This window comes from Ursus americanus, chromosome 11, assembly GCF_024610735.1.
Source record: "Ursus americanus isolate L20-20 chromosome 11, mUrsAme1.1.p, whole genome shotgun sequence".
Taxonomy (NCBI): domain Eukaryota; kingdom Metazoa; phylum Chordata; class Mammalia; order Carnivora; family Ursidae; genus Ursus; species Ursus americanus.
In genome coordinates this window covers 25,907,400-25,932,715 of record NC_142137.1, presented here as the reverse complement: position 1 = coordinate 25,932,715, position 25,316 = coordinate 25,907,400, and the positions used below count along the sequence as shown (strand labels likewise).

The following is a 25,316-nucleotide window of genomic DNA, read 5'->3' as shown; positions in this document are numbered from 1 at the left end:
ACCAAAAGAAATCATTTCTGTGTGACTTAGTTGGCTCTGTGTCTACCATCAAGCGCCCTACCATCAACCTATATCCAGACAATGTCCTCTCCTCGGCTGCAGGGGGGGACAGAATAAGACCTCTCATCAGCTTGGAGGTGTGGCCGGGAAAAGTCCCGGAGTCAGTGAGTCAGGGAAGGCTGACCTCCTGCCACTCCTGACTTCTTCCAGGTTCGCTGTGGGTTGATCATTCACCACCCCCTTATCAACACTGTAACTGCTTAGCGAGACTTTGGCCCCAATAAGAAAGAACTTGCAGCGGGCAAGTTAGCAAAGTGCCCAGGTGTGACACCACCCTACGCTGGGTGCCCCTGGGGTTGCTCAGGACTCTGTACAATGTAAGACTCTCTCTGAACACTAGGAGAAGTGTACGAGCCTCTCCCCCTGGGGCTCGGCACGTCGCAGAGACCAACCCTGTGTGAGAAGCGGGAATGGCTCCTGCCTTCCTGCTGTCTCCCTGAAGAGCACAGCACGGTTCTTCTGCAGAAGTGTCAGTGAGAAGAAGTTGGCAAGAAGGTCCGTTCTAATTCTGCTGCTTAAGTGCAGGGCTCATGGCGGTCTCCACGGCATCGTCCCCATTTTTCTTGTGAAACTGAACTGCATTGCCCCAGAGCGGACCAATCGCTTGCCTGTCTCTTCGTCTAGGGCAGAAGTTTTCTTTAATTCATAATCCCACCTTAAGTGCCAGGCACAGAGCAGACCCTCCGTAAGTGCTGGCTCAGAATGAACATGATTTGCTCTGCTGGGTCTCCCTAGGACAGGTGGAGTTACAGAGCAGACCCATTTTCCAGAGGGAGTAGCTGAGGCACAGGCAGACAGGTGGAGTGCTTTGGCCGAGGTCCCAGGGGAAGCAGAAGGACAGGTGAGACTAGATAGAACAGGGTGATGGGCCTTGAAAGATAACCGTGAAGCCAAATGTCTCAGTAAACACAAGCCAAGAGCCAGTTGCCTGGAGGCCAGGGCCCTTTCCCAGAGTGCAGACTCTTAGCACGGAGCCCCAGACAGACATAATGCCACCCCACCTCTGTTTGATAACATTTTACAAATTACCAAATGCTCGCCTACTCTTCACAGCAATCTGGAGGAAGGGAGGGAGGGCTGACATTATTATCCACATTTCACAGATGACATTTTTTGGGTTTGTTTAGTTTTGTTTTTAAAGATTTTATTTATTTGAGAGAGCAAGAGAGAGAGAGAGCACAAGCAGGGGCAGAGGGAGAGGGAGAAGCAGGCTCCCCGCTGAGCAGAGAGCCTGATGCAGGGGGCTCCATCCCAGGACCCTGGGATCATGACCTGAGCTGAAGGCAGACGCTTAACCGACTGAGCCACCCAGGTGCCCCAGGTTAGATGAGGTTCTTAAGGACACGCAGCTACTAAAGAAGGAAGGATGATGAGCCCAGGTCATGTAAGCCTCTCACCAAAGCTGGTCAAACCCAACTGTAGGAGAGCACAGAACACACGTCAGGCCCCACTGCACGCCCTTTCAGTTACAGGCCAGTGTCAGGCGAGATGTCGCCCCCTTTGTGTGAGTCCTTCAACGCTGCCGTTCAGGGCTCCCTGCAGGGAGGCAGCCCTCCTATTTCCCGCAGAGCGACACTTGGTCCCTCCTCCTGGCTCCCGGGTGTAGCCCAGGAGAGTGTTGGCAGGATCTGGCTCCAAGTGGGCCTCACAGCTTGCGCTGAGCCTGGCAGGACAGATTGCCGGGACGCGGAAGCGGCTCGGGAGCCAACACACTTGCCGTATGGGCAAGGTTACCGTGCCAGCACTGTCATGTTCCACTCCCAAATGTCAGGTGAGGAGGGAGACCAACAGCATGCTCCCCTCCGCACCCTGGATGCCGGCGCTTTTGTTTCTACCCCCAACCGCCCATAGACCCCAGTCTTTTCCGACCAGAGTCTTGGCACAAAAAGCTGGCATATTCAGGGGTCTCATTTACAAAGTTGGGATCGGAAGATGCAATGGCTTTCGAGGTTTTGTTCAGATTGTTAAAAGAGATGCCAAAAGACGTCTTTTTTTTATGTTCAGTTGGCTTCATCTGTTAATGTCAATACCAGCTTCGTGCTGAAGGTAACGAACGACACACTGTAATATCTCACTGGGTTAATTGTTAGAAGGAAATTTAGGGGGAGGGCCTGGAATCACTTTCTGCTTGTTTGTTTTTTCATGACAAAGCATATGTAGACAGACTAACTGTGGCAAAATAAACAAATAAGTAAATACAAGTTCAGAGACTTCAATTTACCAAACTCATTTTAAAAGCAAGAGGAGATGTGAAAGGCAAAACTTCCACTCAAGTTCAAACAGTTTCCAAGGAAAATTCCTGTAACCTTGAAGAATAATAAAGGCTCGCGGATATATTTGGAATTTCTGAATGGTAGGACTGTTTCCCGAGAGCATTTTAAATATCCCAAGTGAAAAATGAGAACAAGGCCTAAATTGTTTGGTAAAGAGCAAAGAACCCTTTGGTTTAAGAAAAAGAGAGGGAGACTGGAAGAGTCAAAAATGCTATAAAGGCCTGGAGCTTCCCATGAAATATGAACGACAGTAGTTTTTTCCAGAAAACTTTTCACTCAATGCCATATGCAAAGATATGTATATTGTCATTTTTTTAAAAATCCATCTCATATCATCTTGCATCCTGTGAGTTTTCCCTTTCTTTTTTGGTCCTGCACAGGGTGTCAGGGTCTGGGGCTCTGCTGGGGGGTGGGGGTGGGGGGAGGTCTGCCAGCACATACAGCCAAGCCCCCTCCCCATCTTTGTAGGACTCTAGGCATCAGTAGTTAACAGTCCCATCCCTGCCCAGCTCCCTGCCAATCTTCAGGTGGTTGAGATTTTTCTACCCTTATCATTTATTCTCTCCCACATTTCCTAAGCCCCTCAAACCTCAAAACTGGGCATTATCCTGGACCCTAAGTACTATTCAACCTAGGGACACATGGTGGGCGGGGGACACTGCCTGCCCTCTAGGGACTTATCCTCCGTGGGCCTGGGTAGATATCAGGTGACACATAGAAGGTGAAATCATAGCCAGCACCAGATGATGACTACACTAAAGTCCAGGCACTTGGAAATTGTTAAGAAGAGCATATACTTGCAGCCGAAAGGGCTGGGGAAGCCCTCGTTCAAGCAGTGCATTGCAAAGGCGAAGTGAGAGGTGGCTGGGGCTGGGACAGGAGAGCAAGTGGCAGAACAGCAGCCCCAAGCCTGCGCATGGCCGCACCAAATGGGCTACAGGAGGGGCTGGGAAGGGCGGTTGGGGCCCTGCCGTGGCGTGGCAAGTCCGAACACCGTGATGAGGACTCAGAGTTGATTCTGGAGGTGAAGTGAGGGCACATCTTTGGGAGCAAAGGAATTACAAAGTGCTCGGGACCCACGGGTGGGCTCAGGGGGGCCAGGAAGCCCCTGTATACATTCCTATGCGCATGCTCGGTGTGGGGGGTGAGCACCAAGGCAAGTCTGTAGCTTTCCCTAGTTTCTCAAAAGGCTTCACTGCCTGAGGCCACATTCCAGGGCCAGGCTGGAGAAAAGCCTCACCACCACCCTTCTCCCCAGCCCCCCTTCCTCAGCCCAGACACAGGGCACAAAAGTCACTTCGTGCCCTCCCTCCTTGGACACAAATCAGCCATTAGAATAGAGACGTGGGGGGGGGGGAGGGCGGATCCAGATGCAGGTGGCCCCATCGGGCCTCTGGGACCTCCTGTGTTACTAGGTTTCCAAACTAGCAAGGGTGTTTATTTACCTCACATTTTAATGTCAAATGAATGGAGAATTGCAGAATAACTTCTGCCACAAGTTTCAGATTTCAAACTTTCCCCCTTTGGCAACATCATCTTAATTGTTTGAAACAAAGCAGCAAACTCCACCCATGATTTCCGGCTCCTCCAGCAGCTCCAAACCAGACCCCGGCCTCTCCTCCTGCCCTCCTGCCTTCACCACCACCAGCTAGCAACCAACAGAAGTCCGTTGGGCCTTCTGGATTTTTCTTTTTGTGAGAGTAAATGTGACCTCCTCCCTCCATCCCACTCCTCTCGCACTCTTCCTCCCGAGCCAGGCTGCAAATCTTGTCCTCAAATCCCTTTGCTCTACAGGTCACAGTAGTGAGGGATTTCTCCAGAACAAAGCCCATGCCCACCCGAGATTAATTTTGGCTGTTTTGCTCCAACCACCACCCATTGTTGCAAACAGCACACCTTTGCTCATCAGAAGACCTCTGCCTCTAGAGCTGCGGGCTAAGTATCCCCTGCCAAGGGCTGCAGGAAATGAGGAAGAGGAGCCACAGAATCAGGGCGGGGCGGGGGCAAGGGGAATGTGTTTCAGATTCAAGTCAAAGCCCCCACAAAGACTGGAGAGAGAAGGGACGCATCAAAGTGCAGCTTCTAAAGCGGCTTGGCTGATGTGGGAAGTATGGAGGCTAGAAACCTGAAACACCATTCAGAAATCTTAGATTGAAAACATGTACACTGAACAAACAGGCGTTTTATTACTACGTGCACGTGTGTGCGCCAACGTCCGTCTGCACCTGTCGGCAGGTGTCGTTTCTGCCTCGAGCGCCACGGTAGATGTCTTTCCTCTCCCTCACCTGACTAGGACCTTGCACGGTGTGGGTGCCGAGTCACCAGGGCACTCCTCCCCCTCTGGCACACGCAGTCCTAGGTACGGGCCTTGTACATACTGGGCATCAGTAATTGTGCTAAAGAGAATGTGCTCATTCAGATGCTTGGTGAGGGGCGCCTGGGCGGCTCAGTCATTAAGCGTCTGCCTTTGGCTCAGGTCATGATCCCAGCGTCCTGGGATTGAGGCCCACATTGGGCTCCCTGCTCAGGGGGAGTCTGCTTCTCCCTCTCCCTCTGCCCCTCCCCTCTGCTCCTTCTCTCTCTCTCTCTCTCTCTTTCATAAATAAGTATTTGTTTCATAAACAAAACAAATGTTTGTTGAAATCTCATTATGTACTGGCCACTGCATCAAACCCTGAAGACAGACTTGGAGAAATAAAGCCAAGTCCCTGTGCTCCAGAAGGCTGTCTAATCATGGCAGACATGAAGAGGAGAGCTCACATTTAGATAAAAGGACCTAAGACCTAAACAAAGGAGGAAGTGAACAAACCAGCAGGCATAGAATGGGTCTGGCAGAACCCTGATTTGATTGGCAGGCTAAACTGATCATGTTACCTGGGACTGAGGGCAAGGACCTATCCTACTTACTTCCTCCCCTCCTGGTAGAGCCAAAGGGAAAAGAAAACCATGTATTAGCCCCAGCAGGAGGACGTTCCTGGACACCAGCCCCTTCTTCTCTCCTATCTCACCTCTGGCTCTGGTAGCTGGGACACTCACCATCATAGTTTTGCTCAGAAACTCAGAAAGGTCAAGACACCCAGTGTCCTGGGGACAGGTGCACTGGGGCAAAGAAGACAGGAGAAGACCGTCAGAGAAAATTCAGAGGCAGAACAGCAAATTTTTAGAAATTTCCCAAGGTTAAACACACACACACACACACACACACACACACACACACACACACACACCTATCTGTCTGGCTGTCCATCTATCCATCCATTGCTCTTTGCTTTTAGAAGAAAAATAAAGAGAAAATAGAGAACTACAGTATTGAGGGGGTGGGAGGAATTGGGGCAGGGGGCAGAGCTTCCTATTTTAACATAAACTGTAAATGAAGGACCGTAGCTCTCTCCTCACTCTCTCCCTGAGAGCACATCCCCCCTTTGCTCTTCTTACGAAAGTCTCTGACTTTTATGAGAAAAATAAAAGAAAACACATATTACAAAATCTGTACAATCCCATCTAATTTGAGTTTCTTTCCGAGTAACTACCATCAGTCCTACACTCGTCACCACACCACCCCTCCCCGCAATACTTTCTAATTTTAGAACTAAGAGCATGGAACTTGACACTGGGTATGTTTCCATTTACCATGAAAGGCATGTTTCTCCACAAACAACTGGAGGGCAGGCTTGGAAAACAGGTTTAAAGACCAGACTTGTGGAACTTTGGCAAGGCAGTTTTCTGGAAACGTCTACCATCCCACCAAGAGGCAGGAAGCATCGAGAATGAATATGTGTTCTGGCTTCTTTCAAATGAAATGATTTAATTTTAAGAGTTTCAATTCATAAAATAGCCCCAGCTAATTTTCCAAGGAAAATGAGCATATTTTGTTTCTCCTCATTCTTTAAAGCATATTGGGGCCATGGAAGGAATTTATCCTGAAGACTTAATTGGGCAATGTCCCCAGTGTCTTTGAAGGAATATAGAATGGTGGGGGGAAAAAAGGGAGTTTGATAGGGATAGACACTTTTGCGATTTAGAAATTAGAAATCAGTTTAGCTGCCACAATAGTCACAAACAAAAAATAAACCAGAAGAAAATCCTTTAGCATGTTATAGTTCATTTCCATAGATTTATAGATTTATAGAATTAGGAGTTATTTCTACAGAAGGAAAAGCAAAGTCTTTATACGCGAAGCGGATACTTTCATACCTACGTGGATGTCCTCTTTGCCCAAAACTGTGAGTCAGCTCCCTTTATTGCCACATATATACTCAAATTATCAATATTTCCCATTAATCGGCGCCTTATCAAAGTTAGAAGCCATGGTCAATGCAGTTAAAAGAAAAAAAAAATCACACAGGACTCCCACCTGTCCAGTCTCCTGTCACCTCCCTCTCTCCTGCCCACCCCCTCCATCACCTGTCCGTCGGGGGTGGGAGAGGGCAGCATGTACACAGGCCCCAGGCGTTTGACCTGCTTTTCTTTCCGTTCCAGAGCTGCCACGGGACAAAGAGCACTTTTCTTCCCCCATGACCAGCTTCTGAGTAAGGCATGGTCTCCTCAGCTCCTCCCTTCTGCCTCATTCCTCCAAACAAGCAAATTAGTAATCAATTCCCCATCGAGTTAAAGCACTTACTGCCAATCCCACTGTAGAAACGGACGGTGGGTGCCCCAAGTAGCAAGCTTGTGGAAGCCACAACAGCTTAAGGAATCTCCTCAGCTCTCCAAGGCGCGTCCCCGATTGGAGCCTGACTTCTTTTCGAGGCAGCCTCAAGGAGCTTCTTTCAGGGGTGTTGGATGTTGGGCCAACCTGTGGAGGTTGGAGGCCAAGTTAAATTTGATCTGGCTTCCCTGATGGAAAAATTGATCAGGAACATTCTTGCCTATTGTGTAAGGTAACCTACCCAGGATGCCCAACACTCTTGCTCCTTCACCCTGAGCCCACAGCAGACCCAACCAGACAATCACAGATCTGTTTCCTGGGAGCCTGGACGAAGCCCCACAATCCCTCTTCAGAAGTTGCTCAAGTGGCCATTAGCGGCTCTTGAGATGTGGCCTATGAGATGAACTTACCTGTCATTTCTGTCCCACCCTGTCCCATACCCTGGGTGCTCAGAGGGAGACACAGTCATCAGCCAGTTATAAAGGCTGCATCCACCTTGCAGTAAAGCTTGGCTTCTTTGCCTCTTAAGGGGCATCCATCAGATCGGCATTTGGCCTTCTTGCCCCCATCGTCTGCCAGGGTGTGTCAGGCCTGAGGTTTTTAGCAAATCTTCGCATTTACCAAATTAGTGCATACAAATTAGTCAGGGACTAACTCCCTGCCTACGAGAAATTGAGTCATTTGGTCTCAACGTGAAAAGGGAGTTCACCTGATGCAGAAGGAACAGCTGATTCAAGTTAATGGAGAGGGCAGCTGTGCCCACTTCCCGAAGAGCCTCACAGAAGACTTGGAGACCTGGAGGGGCAGGCTCCTCGCTGGTAGGAAGGGTTATGGAGGCGATGAAGGCGGTGAGTTTCCTCCGGACTCATGGCCTCCACGGCAGCCGCTTAGGGGACACTTGGAAGATGTTGAAGAGGACTATGCACGTCCAGGCTGTTTTAATGCAGGCAAATGGCTGGGTTGTAGAAACTTGGAGAGATTTCCTAAGCGGCTTCCTCAGAGCCAGGTCTTGTTGGCATTAACATGCTCTGATGGGACTCACGTGCTTGCACCTGCGTACCATGATACAGACGACCCGAACATGTGGAGCTGAGGCCGCCAGGGGAAGGAGAGCATTTCTCATGTGAACATGGAAATAAACAGGCTTCCCGATTCACGTGGGCATGTGGTTTGAAAAGTAAACAGAAACAGCCTTTCTTTTCCATGCCTGAACTGCTTTGGGTGCCACAGAGTGACAGATTTGAGCCACTGCAGAGCTATTTAGTGGAAATAAAGGCACAATTTAAGAAAAGAGTCATAGATAAGTGGTGTGAATCATGCGTAAGTTTCTCTCCCTGCCTTTATACTTGGGGTGTGGCTGGATGATCAAGCATCTGCCCCATGAGGATAACTCAGTTTCATTACATTGACCACCTAGATGACAGGCTAGTTCCAGAAGCTTGAAGATACATTGAAGAACAAACAGTACTTGAATTGTCCGCTATGAGCCAAACTCTATGCCTCACATGTATCGGAAATCAGCTGGAATGAAGTTAAGAGTCACCCCTGGGCCCATAAATCTACATCCAGAATTGAGACATGTTTTATATTTAATATATCCCGTAGTTCTGGAGAGTCTTCTAAATACCAATAATCTCTTGACTTGGCCCCCTCTGATTACAACCCAACTCTAGGCTTCCAACTGTATGGTCTCAAAAAGTGCTTTAGACAGTTTTTGTGTTTCTGATAAATATCTCCATCTTTGGCTAGCTAAAACTATTTACCATTACAACATTTCACACAGCAGCGTGCACCACACACAGATTTCTGATAGAATGGTTTACAAATTCAAAAAAAAAAATTAAATCCTTCTCTCATAAGGTAATGCCTGGCCTACCCTCTCTGGATTCTACATATTCTAAACGTGATTATCCTTTTAACTCACTTTTCTTTCAATTTCCAGCCAAAGAATTTTTACTTAAATTCACTACATCCTAAGGCTTAGGTTCCTGATTCCAGTGTGAAAGAAAAGTTCTTGTAGGTTCACTGCCATGTACCAAGCTGAAATGACTGACACATCCTGTGACTAAGGAGGGCCAACCTTTCCGGTTTCAGATCCTTGGCCCCTCCCCCTACCCTGGGCCCCTCAGATTTTCTAGAATGACTCACTCTTTCTTGCTCCTCACAGGCCCTTCTTCTTCTGGAAGGCCTCCCCTCCTCCCCACAAGTGATCCTCTGAAATTACCTTTTAATGGATATAAATAGAAGAAAAAAATGAGCTTTTCTACCAAGAGAAGGACAGTCTTTTCAGCATATCCTTAAAAAAAAAAAAAAGATTTATTTATTTGGGAGAGAGAGAGAGCACACACATGAGTGAGTCAGGGAGGAGCAGAAGGAGAGAATCCCCAAGGAGATTCCCCTCGGAGCGCAGAGCCCACCATGGGGCTCAATGTCACGACCCATGAGATAAGGACCTGAGCGGAAACCCAGAACCCGTCACTCAACTGACTGAGCTATCCAGGGGCCCCTTCTCAGAATATCCTTAACAGAAATACCTCAGTCTTCATTCTGAAGCTTCTAAGGACTTGGAACAGTTCCAGTGGCTCATTCCCGTCTACCCTCTGCCATCTTGCCCTCCATTCTTGGACACGACATGAGTCCTGACTGGCATCTTCCATCCTGCCAGACAGGGTTCTCTGGTTTTTCTGTGCACTTCAATCTCTGACAAAGGGATCTTGAGCCCCCAGAAAATTTGGCACCTTTTTCCATTCTTGTGTATAACAGGAAGAATGGGGAAAAGAATTTATTGAAAAAGAATCCCAGAGAGTACATTCCTGGCTTGCCACTAACTCCCTTGTGGCATTTAGAAGGTCACGTCCAGGGTCTCTGGTTTCACTTCCTCATCTCTCACAGGAGGTATTGGACCAGAAGACTGCCAAGGCCCCGCCCAGGTCTAGCAAGATAAAATCTACCCTCCCTTGGAGAGCCCTGGAAAGTGGCTTCCATAGAACTGACCCCTCATGGCTGTAGGGACCGAGTGGTTGGTCCTGCTCTGTGAGTGTGGTGGAAGGGCAGTGAGAGAGAAGAGCAGAAGTACAGAAGCTGGTGGGGCAGCCAACAAAAGCTTTTAAAATGGACAAATAAAATAATACAGAGGGAGAAAGACAAATTCTGTATGATCTCACTTAAGTGGAATCAAAAACACCAAACTCACAGAAACAGAGAACAGATTGGTGGTTGCCAAGGGTGGGGGTGGGAAATGGATGAAGGTGGTCAAAAAATACAGACTTCCGGTTATAAGATGAGTAAGTTCTGGGGATGTAATGTACCGCATGGTGACTATAGTTAATAGTACTTTATCATATATTTGAAAGTTGCTCAGAGAGTAGATTTTAAAAGTTCTTGCCACACATGCAAAAAGTTGTAACTGTGTAACGTGATGGATGTGTTATTTATTCTTTATTTTTTTTAAGATTTTATTTATTTATTTGAGAGAGAAAGCACTGAGGAAGAGTGAGAGAGAGAAGCAGACTCCCCACTGAGCTGGGAGCCCAACGTGGGGCTCCATCCCAGGACCCCGGGATCATGACCTGAGCCAAAGACAGACGCTTAACCAACTGAGCCACCCAGGTGCCCCATGATGGGTGTTTTAACTAGCCATACGGTGGTGATCATTTTGCAATATACATGTGTGTATACACACACTGTGTATACAATCAGTACTGTTTTGTACACCTTAAACTTAGACGGTGTTATACATCAATTATATCTCAATAAAGCTGGGGGGAGAAAACAATGAAGATGAACATTGTATGACACTTCACAGATAAGTCAGGCTTTCATCTACATGATCTCATTTAAAAGTGGAGAAGCACTTTATGGAGTATAATCCCCATTTTATAGATCGTAAAACTGAGGCCCAGAAGCTCTATGAGCTGTCCTAAGTCACATGACTAGGAAATGATAGAGCAGAGGCTACCATGCAAACATGCCATTATTAGATCTAATGCTCTTTCCACCGGGCCAGCAAGACTTGCTGAGTTTCTCCTTGACATCCAGCTGTAATACTTCTGACCCCGGCCCCTGGGGGGCCGGTAACCCTTCACCCTGCCAGGCCACGGGCTGCTCTGTGGAAACATTTCTTTCTTTCTCTTTTGATACCTTTTTACTCTCATTTATTATGACTTATGTTTTTTGGTTCCATTCATCAAAGCTTCTCATCATGTTCTTGTAACTCAATTTCACCTCTCGAAGAAAAGCCATGGCACTCGGGATTTGCCTTCTCCATTTCTAAAGATCCCAACACACAGTTATCAGGGCCTTAAAGGGGAAGTATGTATAGAGCATTTCCTTTTTTTTTTTTTTTTTTTGTAGAGAGAGAGAACATGAGCAGGGGGAGGGGGAGGGACAGAGGAAGAGGGAGAAACAGACTCTCCACTGAGCAGGGAGCCCAACATGGGGCTCAATCCTAGGACCCCAGGATCATGATCTGAGCCGAAGACAGATGCTTAACCGACTGAGCCACCCAGGCGTCCCTGAATGGCACATTTCTTAAGCGTAAAAAGTATGTCTCTCTGTTTAAACAAACAACAACAGCAAACTCTCAAGCCTCTTAGTGTCGATTTAAATTATTTTCACTATGTTTCTTGACTGAGCCCAAACTAAATATAAGCTAGATTTGAAATGTAATCGAAACTTCTTAAACGTTATGGCTCTTAGGTTATGTCTGGCCTTGCTGAAACGAAATCGCTCGTGCGGGGTTAAACGTGTGGGTCTGCGTTTGCTTCTGCATTTGGCCTTAGTACCACCATTAGCGGACGGCGCCTGGGCACCGGACACATTGTGGGAAACAGCACTGCTCATAACCGCAGGGCTCGTGCAGCCACTTCTGGACCATCAGACTCATACTTACCCAAAGCTCTGCCAGGAGCAAGTCTCGAAAGCCTTGAAAGCCGCTCTGGGCGTGGCAGCCGTCTGAGACCCTTGCCTTCTCCACTTGAGACAAGGCTCGTGTCCTGCTGGCCCGGTCTTGCTGTCAGCTGTTAGAGAAAAGACGAGGTAAAGGTGTGGATGCATGTGACACGTCTGCACGCCTGTGGATGTGCACTTTGAAGTCTGGCTCTTCCCGCCCAGGTCCCCTCACCAGGGACGGTGCCTTCGCAGACACCAATGCAGCGATGCACCGATGAAGAGCCAGGGGCACTCAGGTCTTGTGGTCCCCCAGACGACCCAGGAGAGCCTCCTATAACTTGGAGGGATCATCACTGCAGACATCTCAGCCCCGCACAGCCCTGTGGAGAAGTAGTGCTGAGGGGTACAAGATGTCACATATACAGGTATATGTATATGTGGGTTAAAGGCCCTCCCATGCTTTTTGATGACTCTGTCACCCGATCACAAGTCCCCTAACCTCCCTGCACATCAACGTGTTCATCTAAAAGATGGAAACAATGATGCCTGCTCTTCTCATCTTACAGGATTGCTGCAAGGCAGGGGTTCTCCAAGTGTGGTCCCCAGAATGGCAGCATCAGCCCCACCTGGGAAATCGTTTAAAATGCAAATGCTCAGGCCCTCCCACCCCAGGCCTTCAGAATCAGAAACTCTGGGTTGTGGGCAAGCAATCTGTGTTGGCACAAGTCCCCCGGGCGGTTCCAACACCCTCTGACGTCAGAGAAGTGCTGCAATAAAGCAAGGAAATCATGTACGTGAACGGTGTCTGCAAACCACAGCGCCCGCAGCCTCACCTTGAGAACCACAGCTCTACAGAAACGTTGGTCGCTGCTGTATCACCCAGGCTCTTACTGAAACAGGACACCCCTGAGGGGAGTAACACCTTACGCTTTGACAGGTGTCAGTCACTTGCAACAGGGGTAGCCGGCAGTTAAGAATAAACACTTTCCGGGGCGCCTGGGTGGCACAGCGGTTAGGCGTCTGCCTTCGGCTCAGGGCGTGATCCCGGTGTTATGGGATCGAGCCCCACATCAGGCTCTTCCGCTATGAGCCTGCTTCTTCCTCTCCCACTCCCCCTGCTCGTGTTCCCTCTCTCGTTGGCTGTCTCTATCTCTGTCAAATAAATAAATAAAATCTTTAAAAAAAAAAAAAAAGAATAAACACTTTCCAAGAAGAAAAATTTAGGAAGGTTGAGAGTCTCTGTGTGGTGGATAAGGGGCCAGGAGGGAGAAGGAAGAAGGGGACTTCAGTCATGTTCTGCCCCTGCCACTCACCAGCTACATGACCTTCGGCAAGTCACTTAAAGGACATCATAATTATGATAATGACCTCCATAGGGTTACTGGATTAAATGACACCATGCATGCAAAGCTCTCAGAGCGATGCATGGTTCATACAGGCATCTAATAAGCAATACCTGTCATTATAGCTGGGCGTCCGGGCCACCTGAGGCTACTTCCCAGGACCAGGCCCCTCTCCTATGTTGCTCGCCAGCTCCCCAACCATCCTATTATCGCTATTACTCTCATCATCACCATCAACATCCTCACTCCTTTTGCCCCAAAGCCCCCCGACTTTAGGCTTAACACTGCACCCTAAGATGTCCTGGAAAGCTTAACTGCCAAGGAAGGAAAGAGGCAGGGGCTTTTTCCCAGAATTGCGTAGCTGTCTCAAAGGCAGCCTGGGCCTCATGCTGGTCTCCAGAGGGGACACTGGTAGGTGCCACGTTTTGAAGCCAGAAAGATGGCAGGCTCCCGGAGGAACAAAGTGCTTGCTCTATATGCATCCCCTTTTCTGGTCTGGAGGTATGGCCGGTAATGCCCGAGGTGGGCAAAGCGGACAGACTTTGTCCATTGTTAGCCACTGGTGGATCCGGCCAGCCCAGATTTTATCTCTTGGGTGGCTCCAGGCACCTGTCTGCCCGGGTTCAGGCCTCTGAGATGGGTCATGTGGGCTTGTCTTGTCTTCCCTGGGATGACTCAGGGCCAGGAGGCCAAGAGTCGCCCTCAGCTCCCCTCCCGATAATGAGAGGTCAGATTCCTTCGGATTTAGTAAGGGCACTCCTTGAGGCTGTCTTTTGTCACTCATCCACAGTGGGAATTCTCCTTTAATGAGGAGGGAGGCACACCCTACTGAATGGGGGCGGGGGTGGGTGGCCATTCCAGGTGGCACGTGAACAGGGCTGATATCGCAGTGGCCAGCCCAAAGCTGAGGGACCGAGGGTAGGCCCGGCCTGAGTAGTCTGAGAGGGACACGCCTCCTGGGCCTGCCTGGCCGGCCCTTCCCAGCCTTCCTGCCCAGGCTGCAACTCCCCCACACCCCACTTGCCCAAATAGCTCCAGGGAGATGCTGCTGCATGTGTGGAAGGCCGAGGAAGGCTGAAGAGCCGGGGTCCTGAGTGCTCAGTGATACCTGACTGGAAACCCAACAAAGCTACTGCTGGGCACCGTGCTCTAGCCAGCTCTGCACTCAGAGCCGCGGAGAGGCCTTGCCTTCCCGCCGTGCCCTATCCTTTACACGCTCACACACTGTCCCACCCTGGTCCGGACCCTCCCCACAGCAGGAAAGTAGAATGAACCTTCTCTGCAGCTCAGGACTATTGAGGGACACACTGGGTCACATGCTAGTAAGGAAAAGAATTCGGATTCAATCCCATGAGGCCTGACTCCAAAACCCATCCATTTGCTTCTATGGCACCACTGGTTTTTAAACTTCTATTTTAAAAAAGAATTGTTTGAACATCTAAAAAGAATGCCTCACTGTATTCTCCTTGTAACGTCCTGTGAGTCTGTAATTATTTTAAAATAAAAAGTGAAAAAAAAAATCTCTGCAGGGCCCTGATATATAAAATACATCAATGAGATACTATGAGAAGTCAGGAGAGGGGCTCCCCTTTCAGAGGCAGTTGAAAAGGAGCATGGGGGCTCCTGGGGGCCCGGAGATGTTCTATTTCTGGAGCTGTGCTGGTTCCGCAGGTGTGCGCAGTTTGTAAAACCTCACTGACCTGTACCTTTATGATCATTGCCTTTTTCTAAATAAATGTTAAACTTGAAAAATTAAAAATCAAAGTGGAGGTGCTCGGTTGAAAAGGAAGGGGGGCTGGGATTTGCTCAGCCTCTCTTACCATCTCCTTTCCCTTAACCTCCCGAGATCCCCAGGGTCCTGCAGAACCCAGCTTGGAATCTGGGTCCTGATTCCCCAACTATAATATGAATAGCTGGGTCAAAGGCTCTCAGCTCCCCGTTGATGCTTCTAAATTGCCATTTCCCGTCATCCACTTACAAACCAGAGCCCTCAAGTTAAAAACCACCATTCAGACGTGTGCGAAGAAGAGCTTCATCCTGGATGTGGAGGATACCACAAAAGGACGCTGAGTGAGAAAGGAAACGACAGGCTCTGGGTCTCCCACAGAAAAGCTGTGGGCCCGGCTGGCGGGGAGGGGGGGGGGCAGGGGCTGGGGCAGCCTTACACAGAGAGCATGGGTTTAGAGTAGAAGATACCCAAAGAAAACTGGGTTTTTAAAAAAGACTTCTTTGGACAAAAGAAACTGGTTCAGACTTTGCCTGATCACAGGGAGCCGAAATTAACAGCCATTCAAAATATTCCGTAATTAGAAGGCAACCAACAACATAAAACAAGCTAGCAAATCTCATTCACGTTCAAAGTTTTCACTTGATGTGGCTTTGATGAAGACTTCTGGGTGGACCGGGCCCTTCTGAGCAGCATGCCTCAGCCGGGTTGTTTGTTCCCTCGCGCTTGGAGGACGTGGGTAACATTTTCTCCTGTAACACACCAGTGAGGGTCCATCGTTCCCTGCCCACCACCGCACCTGCAATCAGTGGTAGCTGCCCACACACAGTGAAGGGCAGCAGTTAGCCCAGTGCGAGGTTAATTGGACCAAAATGAAGCCATGACAGTTTAACAGACCCAGAAGCCTATGGGATGAACGCTTAGGTGGGCTCCCCCAAGACTTCAGAAAGTTTGAAAGTGAACTTGCTCCTGCTATTTGCAATAGCAGGGTCTGCTATCTCTGTGTCAAACAGCTGCTCTCTCGCCTGCTGGGAGATAATGCTATTAGACAGAGGGAAATCTTTTATGAGCTCCTGTTTCTAGAAAAGGCTATTCTCTGAGGTGTTAGGAAATGATAAAAACAGTAAAGCAGACCAAGGACCCAACCTAGGAGGGGAGGAGAGAGGAGGGGAGGAATAAGGCATGCAGGTGTCAGGGTCTCCTTCTTGGTGACATGGCTTTTCTGTGAGGTTCTTTCCAGTTCAGCAACACTGCATATAACCTCAAAGGAAGCAGAGTTTTGTTCTACTGAATTTTCAGGCCAAGTGGGAAACTCTTTTTAGATACAGCATTTGTCATGGGAGAGCCCTGTTCTCTGTGATTTCTGCCCAGAACATTCTCCACCTTGGGACTCCTCCTCTGTGGAAGAATGGCAGGGAAATCCCAGTTGGTCAGAGTAGAAGCAGCCAACTGCAGCACAAAGCCCCTTTAGTAAAAGCCAACCCCACCTAGACACAGCCATCAAAGGGTTCATCTAGCAGAGTAAGGTAACAGTGTGGCCTCTGTACTTTCAGGACATCAAGTTGTGGGAGGCTTACTTTTAATACCCATGTATTAGAATCCTTCCAGAAAAGAGACCAGCAGGGTAAAGTATCCGGGAGCTGAGTCAGTTGAAGAGAAGGGACATGTGTAGCCCAGAGAAGAGAGGACTTATCTGGGGATGGGGTAGTGCTTGGGGGAAGAGCTATGACTCTTCTGGGTGATGACCATCTGAGTGATTCTAATGAGGGCTTGTCCAGTACAAAGTCCTAGATAGGGTTTCCCTATGGCCTGGTCACTGATCTGAACACTAGACATACTATGAACCCATTTAATGCTCACAACAGCCTTATGGGGTACTGACTGTTGTTATCACCCTCATTTTACAGATGTGGAAACAAACACAGAGAAGTAAGTGACTTGCCCAGTGTCACACAGCTATAAATGACAGCTGGAATTTGCACCCAGCTTTCTTACTAGCCCAGGATTGCTCAACTTTGGCATGATGAACATTTGGGGCTAGGTAATTCTTTGGTGTGGGGTGATGTCCTGTGTATTGTAGGATATTTAGTGGCATTCCTGGCCTCTATCCACCAGATGCTGGTAGCACCCCTAGTCATAGCAAAGAAATGTCTCTAGAAATTCACAAATGTTTCTTGGAGGGCGAAGTCACCCTCAGTTGAAAACCACTAAGCACGAGTCTCTTGGGGTGGGACAGCTGACTTCATGCAGGAGAGGGGACCTATACTACTGCCTTCCTCTTCCATTCCATTGTGGAGGCCTCAAGGACCTCTCTCCTGGAGGCTTTATCATGCTCAACCTAACTGAACGGTGTGATTGCATTGGAGCCTACAACTGCCTAGGGACATCCTAGCCCTAGATGTTGTTTGATTTTTAACATGTCCAATATTTCCTAATTTTACTCTCATTTGCCTCAGTGTTCCAAAACTCAAAGGCCAGAAAGCAATTCCAACTCATTGGGGCAAAAGCTGAGGGGAGGCCTAATCCAAAACCACACACATTTTTACGGGGCACAGGTTGAGGCTCTCAGAGACAAGCTCAGACAGATACTGCTCACGGTAACACACTGGGACATGGATAGCCTGAGCGGGAGAGGTGAGTGTGGAGACAAAGTGTAGGAGGCCTGCCATTTCCACCCTCCTGGGAGACAGCTTAGTGTCCCAGGCTACTGTGACAGGGCCAAGGACAAGGTTGAGGAACACACTGTCCAACTCAGGCCTTGTCCTCTTTCTTCTGGGTCACCAGCCTCCTCTGCTTTCACCTTCTCTCCTCAAGAGCCCAGAACAGTCTATTAAAACCCCCTGACTATGTCACTCCCCTGCTCTAAATCCCCCATTGCTACCCTTCTCTCCGTGTCAAAGCCCAAATTGTCCAAGGCTGGACTCATCTGGTCCTCTCAGCTCCCTGAGGCCCCTACGCTCATTCCTTCTTGCTGTTCCTGGAATTCCATGCTTTTCCTCCTATGTCCCCATGTCAAGTCAAGCTTTCGAATGGAGTGTTGAATGGAGTAGATCAGTCTCACCTTCTTTATTGTTCAAACTCCAGGTGGCTGGGTCATCTCCTCCCATGAGCTACCAGGTAGAGTAAATGCTCCAACTTTGTTCTTTTTGAAGTTAGCTTTCATTGTCCTGGATGCTCCACAAGTCCACATACATTGTAGAACAAGCTTATCAATCTTTACAAAAGATCTTCCCAAGATTTTTTTTTCTTCCTAAGACTTTGATTAAAAATATGTTGAATCTATATATCAGTTCAGGGAGAATACGGAATCTTCCAATCAATGAACACAGTATCACTTTCCATTTAATTTTATCTTCTTTAATATCTCTCAGCAGTGATTTGTAGTTCTCAGCATGGAAGACTTGGACATTTTTATCAGATTCATTTCTAACTATTTTATGTTTTGTGGTGGTATTATAAGTGGAATTGCTTTTTAAGAGTTTGTTTGCTGCTAGTATTTAAGAATATAATGTTTTTTCCTATAATATCTTCGTATCCTGCAATCTTAAATTCACTTATTAGTTCCACTAGTTATACTGTAGATTCCTTGGGATTTTATATATAAACAATTGTAACATTTGCAAAAAGGTACAATTTTACATGTTCCTTCTTGATCTTTATGCCTTTTATTTATTTTTCTTGCTCAATTGCAATGGTTAGAGCTGGCAGTACAATATTAAATAAAAGTGAAAGCGTGTATCCTACCTTGTTTCTCATCTTAAGGGAGAAAGCATTTAATCTTTCACCATTAAGTATGATATTAGCTGTTGATTTTTTGGAATGACTTTTTATCAACTTGAGGAAGTTTCTAGTTGCTTAGAGTTTTTATCATAAATGGGTGCTTAATCTTATTAAGTGCTTTTTCTGCATTGATCAAAATGGTGAAATGGTTTTCCTCCTTTACTAAGTGTATTAGTCCATTCATGCTGTATAACAAAATATCAGATTGGCTTATAAACAATTGAAATATATTTCTCAAGGTTCTGGGGCCTGGGAAATTCAAGATCAAGGTGCCAGCAGATTCAATGTCTACTGAGGGCTCACTTCCTGGTTCATAGATGACTATCTTTTTGTTTTGTCCTCACATGGCAGAAAGGATGAGCGAGTTCTCTGGGGCCTCTTTTAGAAGGGTACTAATCCCATTCATGAGGGCTCTACCTTCACAACCTCATCATCTCTCAGAGTCCCCATCTCCTAATAGCATCACATTGGCAATTAGGTTCCCACATATGAATCTGGGGACATATACAGTCTGTAGCACTAAGACAGATGTAGTTTTATGGAGATAAGAAAAAGTGTGGCATATGAGATCCTGCCATGGAAAGCTCCAGACTTCTTGGAGAAGAGGTGTGAAGGTGACATCAGGATTAAAAAGACCACAGCTTTTCAGTCAGCAGACCTGGCCTTTGAGACCTCGTTCTACATCTGACATAAGCAACTTGACCGAACCACTTTGAGCCTCAGTCTTCTCAGATGTAAGATAGAGGAAATAAGCCCTACATGGGAAAGCTGTGATGAGGATTCAAGCACACCGAGTAGTGTCTAGCACATTTAACAGTAGACACTGGGGGCCCCTGGGTGGCTCAGCCGGTTAAATGTGTGACTCTTGATTTCAGCTCAGGTCATGATCTCAGGGTCGTGAGTTCGAGCCCCACCTTGGGGTCCGAGATCAGCAAGGAGTCTGCTGGAGATTCTCCCTCTCCCTCTGCCCCTTCTCCCTTCCACTCGCACATTTGTGCACTCTCTCTCAAATTAATAAATAATTTTTTTTAACTGTTAAAAATCAATAAATAAACACGGTTGCCTACGCTGCTGGACATGAAACTCTGAGGCATCGGTCCTTGAGCGTGAAGATAAAGTGTGCCCAGCTGGGATGACAAACACCCCAATGCAGCTTCAGCTCGGGGCGGAGAAGAACACTTCCAGGAATGTCTGGATAAAGGCATCTCTACGTCTTTCCTGTGTGCCTTGTTATCCTGAGTAGCGGGATCGATTAGATAAAGTAGCAGACTGATTACATAAAAAGCCATATACAGATAAAAGTGGCATTGTTTTTGATTAAACAAAATGCTCAGATGCTGCAGTGTCTGCATACAAAGGTACCAAGCCCATCTTTTGCAAGAAGGCCATTTTTTTAAATCATAGGTTAACAAAAATTCCTGATGACTAAATATACAGTCACAGAACACCATTTTGGATTTCTAATTCAATTTAAAATCTATCTTTAAAATTATCATGGCAATTAGTGTCATCCAATCCTTGGAATAGCCTACACTGGGAGTAGGGTAATTTAGCACATCTCAAAGCGTTACATCAAATCAGGGATATTAACAGTGTGACAAGAATAAAAGGGTCCTTTTTATTAAGTGGTCAAATAAATGTGCAAACACTGAGTTAATCATAGTTAAACACTCTTTTTAAATCTCAGGACTTTAAGATACGAATGTGCAATGCCAACTTCCAAGAGGAACATATAGGCCGTAGAGTTTCCCAAACATCACATTTGATTTTAGAACTCTTTCACAATCACTGTCTCTTTGGTTCCAAAAGCACAAACTTTAGGAAAGCCTAATGCAATTTTACATATGTCTTAGTAACCTTATACTTCAGAATTTTTAAGCTCCAAATCAAACATTTTTAGAAAAATTCACACACGTTCACTCCTCGCAGCTTTCCACAGAACCCAACCCTTCGGAGGCTGTTAATCAGTAGGATTTTAGTCTCGTCAAGTATTATTACCCCTACTTTGCAAGTGAGAAGAAACCTAACAAAGAGTGCTAACCACGTGATATATTTCATCTAAGTGAATCGGCTCTGCTTCCTGGTCACATAGGCGTCACTACCACCAGTTGACAGCAATGGAAGGAAATTAAGTGACTTGTCCAGGGTCACACACAGCTAGTGGCAGAGAGTAAGAAAGAGTTACCATTGACTCCAACCACCCGAGGTGAGTGGGTCACTGGGATGAAAATGGACACAGGCGCGTATGCCGATCCCCCCGGAGGACCGCACATGGCGGGTGCTGCTGACTCACCTCCAGCCAACCTGCCTTTAGGTAGGGCTTTGGGCAGAAGAGGGAATGCATGTGTAGGGGTTACAGAGCTTTGTGCTACCTGAACAAGAGAGCTTTGTTTTCTGGAGATCCCTGCTAGTAGTGCGAAAACCGTCACTCGGATCTGCAACGCTGGGCTCAGCTCTCGGATTGGTAAGGCTTTTTCTGCAGCCCGTGTCAACCTTACTGCTTTGACTTTATGACTAGTGCACTGAGGAAGGAAGTAGGCAGAAATCCTTCAGCAGATGTTCCATGAATATTTTTCACTGCCCCAGCCATGCCTGGTTTTCAGCTGCATAAGAAGAGGAGAGAGAGAGAGGAAAGCCCAGTCCTTAAAAATTCAGAAAATTGTGGGTGGAGGAGAGCAAAGAAAATGTACAACCTGATACTCAAAATTAAAAGTTGTTCATATGGTGGTTACTCGATTGTATTAATTGGCAAGCAATTGCCAGGGTGTGGGAAGGAAAAGACCTCGTCGGAGGGAGCTAAGTGTAATTTAGTAATTCCACCGAGACACGAACAGACACTGTCCTCAGATGTTTGGAAATCTGACTTTACACGTAATTTGTGGATGGAGGGGGGAACGCGGGTTTGCCTTTATTTTGAAGACGCCGAACATTGCCCCACTATTCCAGGTTTAGATGTGAACATTTTCATATTGGTCAGGGGAGGGGAGGAGCGGGCAGTGAGGTGTTAGCTTCCCGAACAAAAGCTGCAGCTTCTTTCTTAGCTGCAAAAACAGTTTGCTAAATCATCCAGCAGTTTTCTTGGGTCCATAGACAAAAGCCACCCAGAGGAAGGGGAGACGAAAGTGGAAAGTTAATCAGAGCGTGTAGAAATGGACCTGCCAAATGAATGGCCCCAAACCCCCAGACAGGCATTTTTATCTTCTGCAGGGTCATGGGTCCTTGTGGGAATCTGATGGTCATTGATAGAAATGCACAGAACTTTGTGTAAACCTAAGGTACTCTCTGTCTTTCTGTGGCCTCATCATGGACCTTCTGGGCATGTAGATACTAGATTAAGAGGCCCGAATCTTGGCAGAAACCAAACTTAACTGGCAAGTGGCATTATGACTTTGTGCTTGAGTTTTGAGATAATTAGCCGAGACAACTTTTAGAGCTATCTCTGGGACCACTCCAAGAAATCATTTCACTTAATCATCCGAAGTAGTCTATTAAATATTGGCTGTTCTGAAAAATTGGCCTGCAATCTGCCAATTCTGGTGACTTATTAGAAATGACAAAAGACAATCCCCTGCAGGATAGATTTAGATTCCATTAACCCCTACCTGGATGTGGTGCAAATATTGAACAGAGTGCCCCGGTTTACTGAGATGGGGTTTGGGATGGGATCTGCAAACACCACCAACTATCGATTACTGAGGAATTGATTTTGTCCTTGGCAAAGCACACAGCAAAATAGGCTGTGAATGCCTTGTGCTTAATTTGACAAGAGCCTTCTTCTCCCACACAGGAGGTCATCAGCAAACATTTGGGGGTGGGGAGAGCTCAAGCATCAGGAGAAATGTTCAGGGTTCTCCTTAAAGTGGAGCTGGTATTCTCCCTTCCCTTCCAGGCCAAGGACCTCACGCAGACTCCCCACCATGGCCAGGTGAAAGGTGAAACTGATCAGCCTTACCAACCCACCCATAGGTCTTGGCTACCTTTTGGGTTAGTACAAGGAGTGATGGAGAGAAAGATGACATTGACCAGCCACAGAGTCTCTTTCCCCAGACCTCAGTAAGGAAGGCATTTCCTATATCCTTTCGATGCTTCTAGGTCCCTCCCGAACAACGCCCTCTGAGATCTGTGTGGGTCATCCTACCTGGAGCAGTTTCCCCTGCCTGGGACTGCAGTATTTTCTGAATCAAGATGAGGGCTGGGAGGACTCCTGGTCTGGGACGCTGAGAGTCACCATAACCGTGCCTTCCCTCCCAAGATGGCAGCTGAGTGGTGGGTACAGGCAGGCGTCTTGGCGCGCTCCTAAAGGCCAGCGGTGTGTGAGCTTGTTTGTAGGGCAGAGTAACTGCAGCCTGGCCACTCTGCGGCTCACCTTCAGTGACTGCTAAGTAAACTCCTGATAAATCGGAGGGCACCTCACACTGTGGTCTAGATTCTGGCCCACATAAGCATTTCAGGTGATTTTTAAGAAGAATTAAATAAGAAAATTATTAGAACAGAGGAAAATTATACCATGAACCTAATTTCCCACCGTCTCCTCCCTTTCTCACCCCCTCCTGTGAATTAGGAAAAGACCCAAATTCTTTGCCTTGGGAACAAATCTCCCACCCCAAACCAGCTTGTATCGCACCAGCATCAGCCGGGAGCCGTTGGTTTAAGGTTTTAAAGAGAAGTGAAGGAAAAACACAGAGAGAGAGAAGCGGGGGGTGGGGAGTATTTGCACTGGTATTACATGGATTAAATCTAAAATTGTCTCGTGAGAGGAGGCATTTCCTTTCAGCCAAGCTTCCTGTGTCTCAAAAAATCATAGTGTTTCATCCAGCTCTCCATTCAGCTTAACAATTTAAATCTGTTTCCAGCAGTCTGAATGGAAGTCTGGGGTGGACTCCGTGAGACTGCTTTCTATTCAGATTTTCTGAAAATACTTAAAATGAAAAATTTTAAAGTTACACTTATTTATGCCTTCCTGGCAATGAGGAGGTGGGTGCTGGAGTAATTTTGGAAAGTCAAAAGCCACCCTTACCCCAAAATTCTCCTTCCACTTGCTTCCCACTCTGCCTCAAATGTTTCCCAACACGTTGCCCAAGCAAGCAGGAAGGCGAATGGGCTTGGAGGTGAAGCAAACTTAGATTCAAATCCTCGCTGTTCTACCACTTATTAGCTGGGAATCTTAGAAACGTATGTAGCCTCTTAGAAACTCAGTTTTCTCTCTATGTGCATAAATGCTATCTGCATTACTTTCGGTCTGGTAAATAGTAAAACTGATGATGTATGAAATCCACTGATACATAATAAGACTCCAAGCATGTTGATTTCAGGAAAACAGAAACCAGCTTCTAAGGACATAAAACAAGAGGAATTTAATGCAAGGATTTGATTTCAAGGCGATAGAAAAGGTTAAGAAGTCAACCAGGGGACAGTGAGGCGGGACAGTGAGGCAGCCCAGAGATCAGCAACAGCTGGTTGCCACCACTGCCTGAGGCTGGAGTGACACGGGCAGCAGGCAGGCTCTCCGAGGGCAAGCCCGGAGGTCACCGGAAGGGAAAGCGCAGCCACAGCGGGAGCCAGGGTCGTGAGAGAAGCACGTCTGCCACCGGAGATGGCACCCAAGGCAGAAGTGGAGGGGAGAAGTACCGCACCTCCTCCCACCCCCAGCCCCCCTTCCACCTCTTGCCAAAGCCTCCGGTTGCCTGCCAGGGCCTGCTCCCTGCTGTAGAGAGCAGAGCAGAGGCTCAGGAACGGGCAGGCCCAGGACCGGAGCTGGAGACCGGAGGTCCGGACATCGCATGGCCTCGCCACACAGAAGCCTGTCCCCCTGGCTGTAGGCCTCAGGCATTGCCCCTGCTACCCTCTCTCTAAAGCCCTCACCACCTTCCACCTTTCTCTAAACTGACCTCAGGGTACATCGATTTCCCTTCCTCTTTCTAGGCAACGCTCCCTAGAGGCAAACACTCCCCATCCCACCTGCCCAAACACACCGTGTTGGGCAAGGTAGGGCAGGCAGGACACAGCTGGACTGTAAGCACACAGGCTTGGGAGGGTTCACAAGCACAGTGCTGCCCTCAGGCTTGGGCTGGGGTGCCCCAGCTCTGGGCCTCACTTTTAAAAGGCCAGGACTCTAGGAGCCAAGGGAAACTGGCACCTCCCATCCCCACACCACCCCACATGCTCCGGGTGTTTGAATTCAAATTCTCTGCCCAAGGAGCCTGGAGCACATTTCCAGACCCTGACTGGTCTTTGCTCCTGCTCTGTCCTCCTGATGATGAACCATCCCTACAGAGGCGGCATCCTTAGACCTGGGGGCGACCATTCAAAGGGGAGTGAGGAGGGAAGGGAGGGTTATGGTTATAAACACGGCTTACACACCACATGCTTGGGGTGACCACACACCTGCCTGTGAAGCCCCTCCTGGTGAGGGATCTAACTAGGGGCGTGCAAAGAAGCGGGACAGGCTGCCTGCCCCGGGCTGGGGGTTGGGGCCAGCTCTCCACATGCCATGACATTCTGGCATAGAATTTCAAGGAGTTCTCCATTTGAACCTGCCCTTCCAGGTTGTTATGAAGGTGTGACTGTTGGGTTAGGAGGATAGAACATATTTGATT

At 47.8% G+C, this 25,316-nt stretch overlaps 1 long non-coding RNA gene across 1 annotated transcript in view; it reads right to left on the bottom strand.

The window, feature by feature from the left end:
- Positions 1-6,543: 6,543 nt before the first annotated feature.
- Positions 6,544-25,316, bottom strand: part of LOC148109253 (uncharacterized) — a 45,787-nt gene continuing 27,014 nt past the window's right edge. The window contains exons 3-4 of the long non-coding RNA XR_015726005.1: positions 11,873-11,999; positions 6,544-7,128 (exon numbers count right to left, since the gene is read on the bottom strand). This is a non-coding gene — a long non-coding RNA (uncharacterized LOC148109253). The remainder of the gene's footprint in view (positions 7,129-11,872; positions 12,000-25,316) is intronic.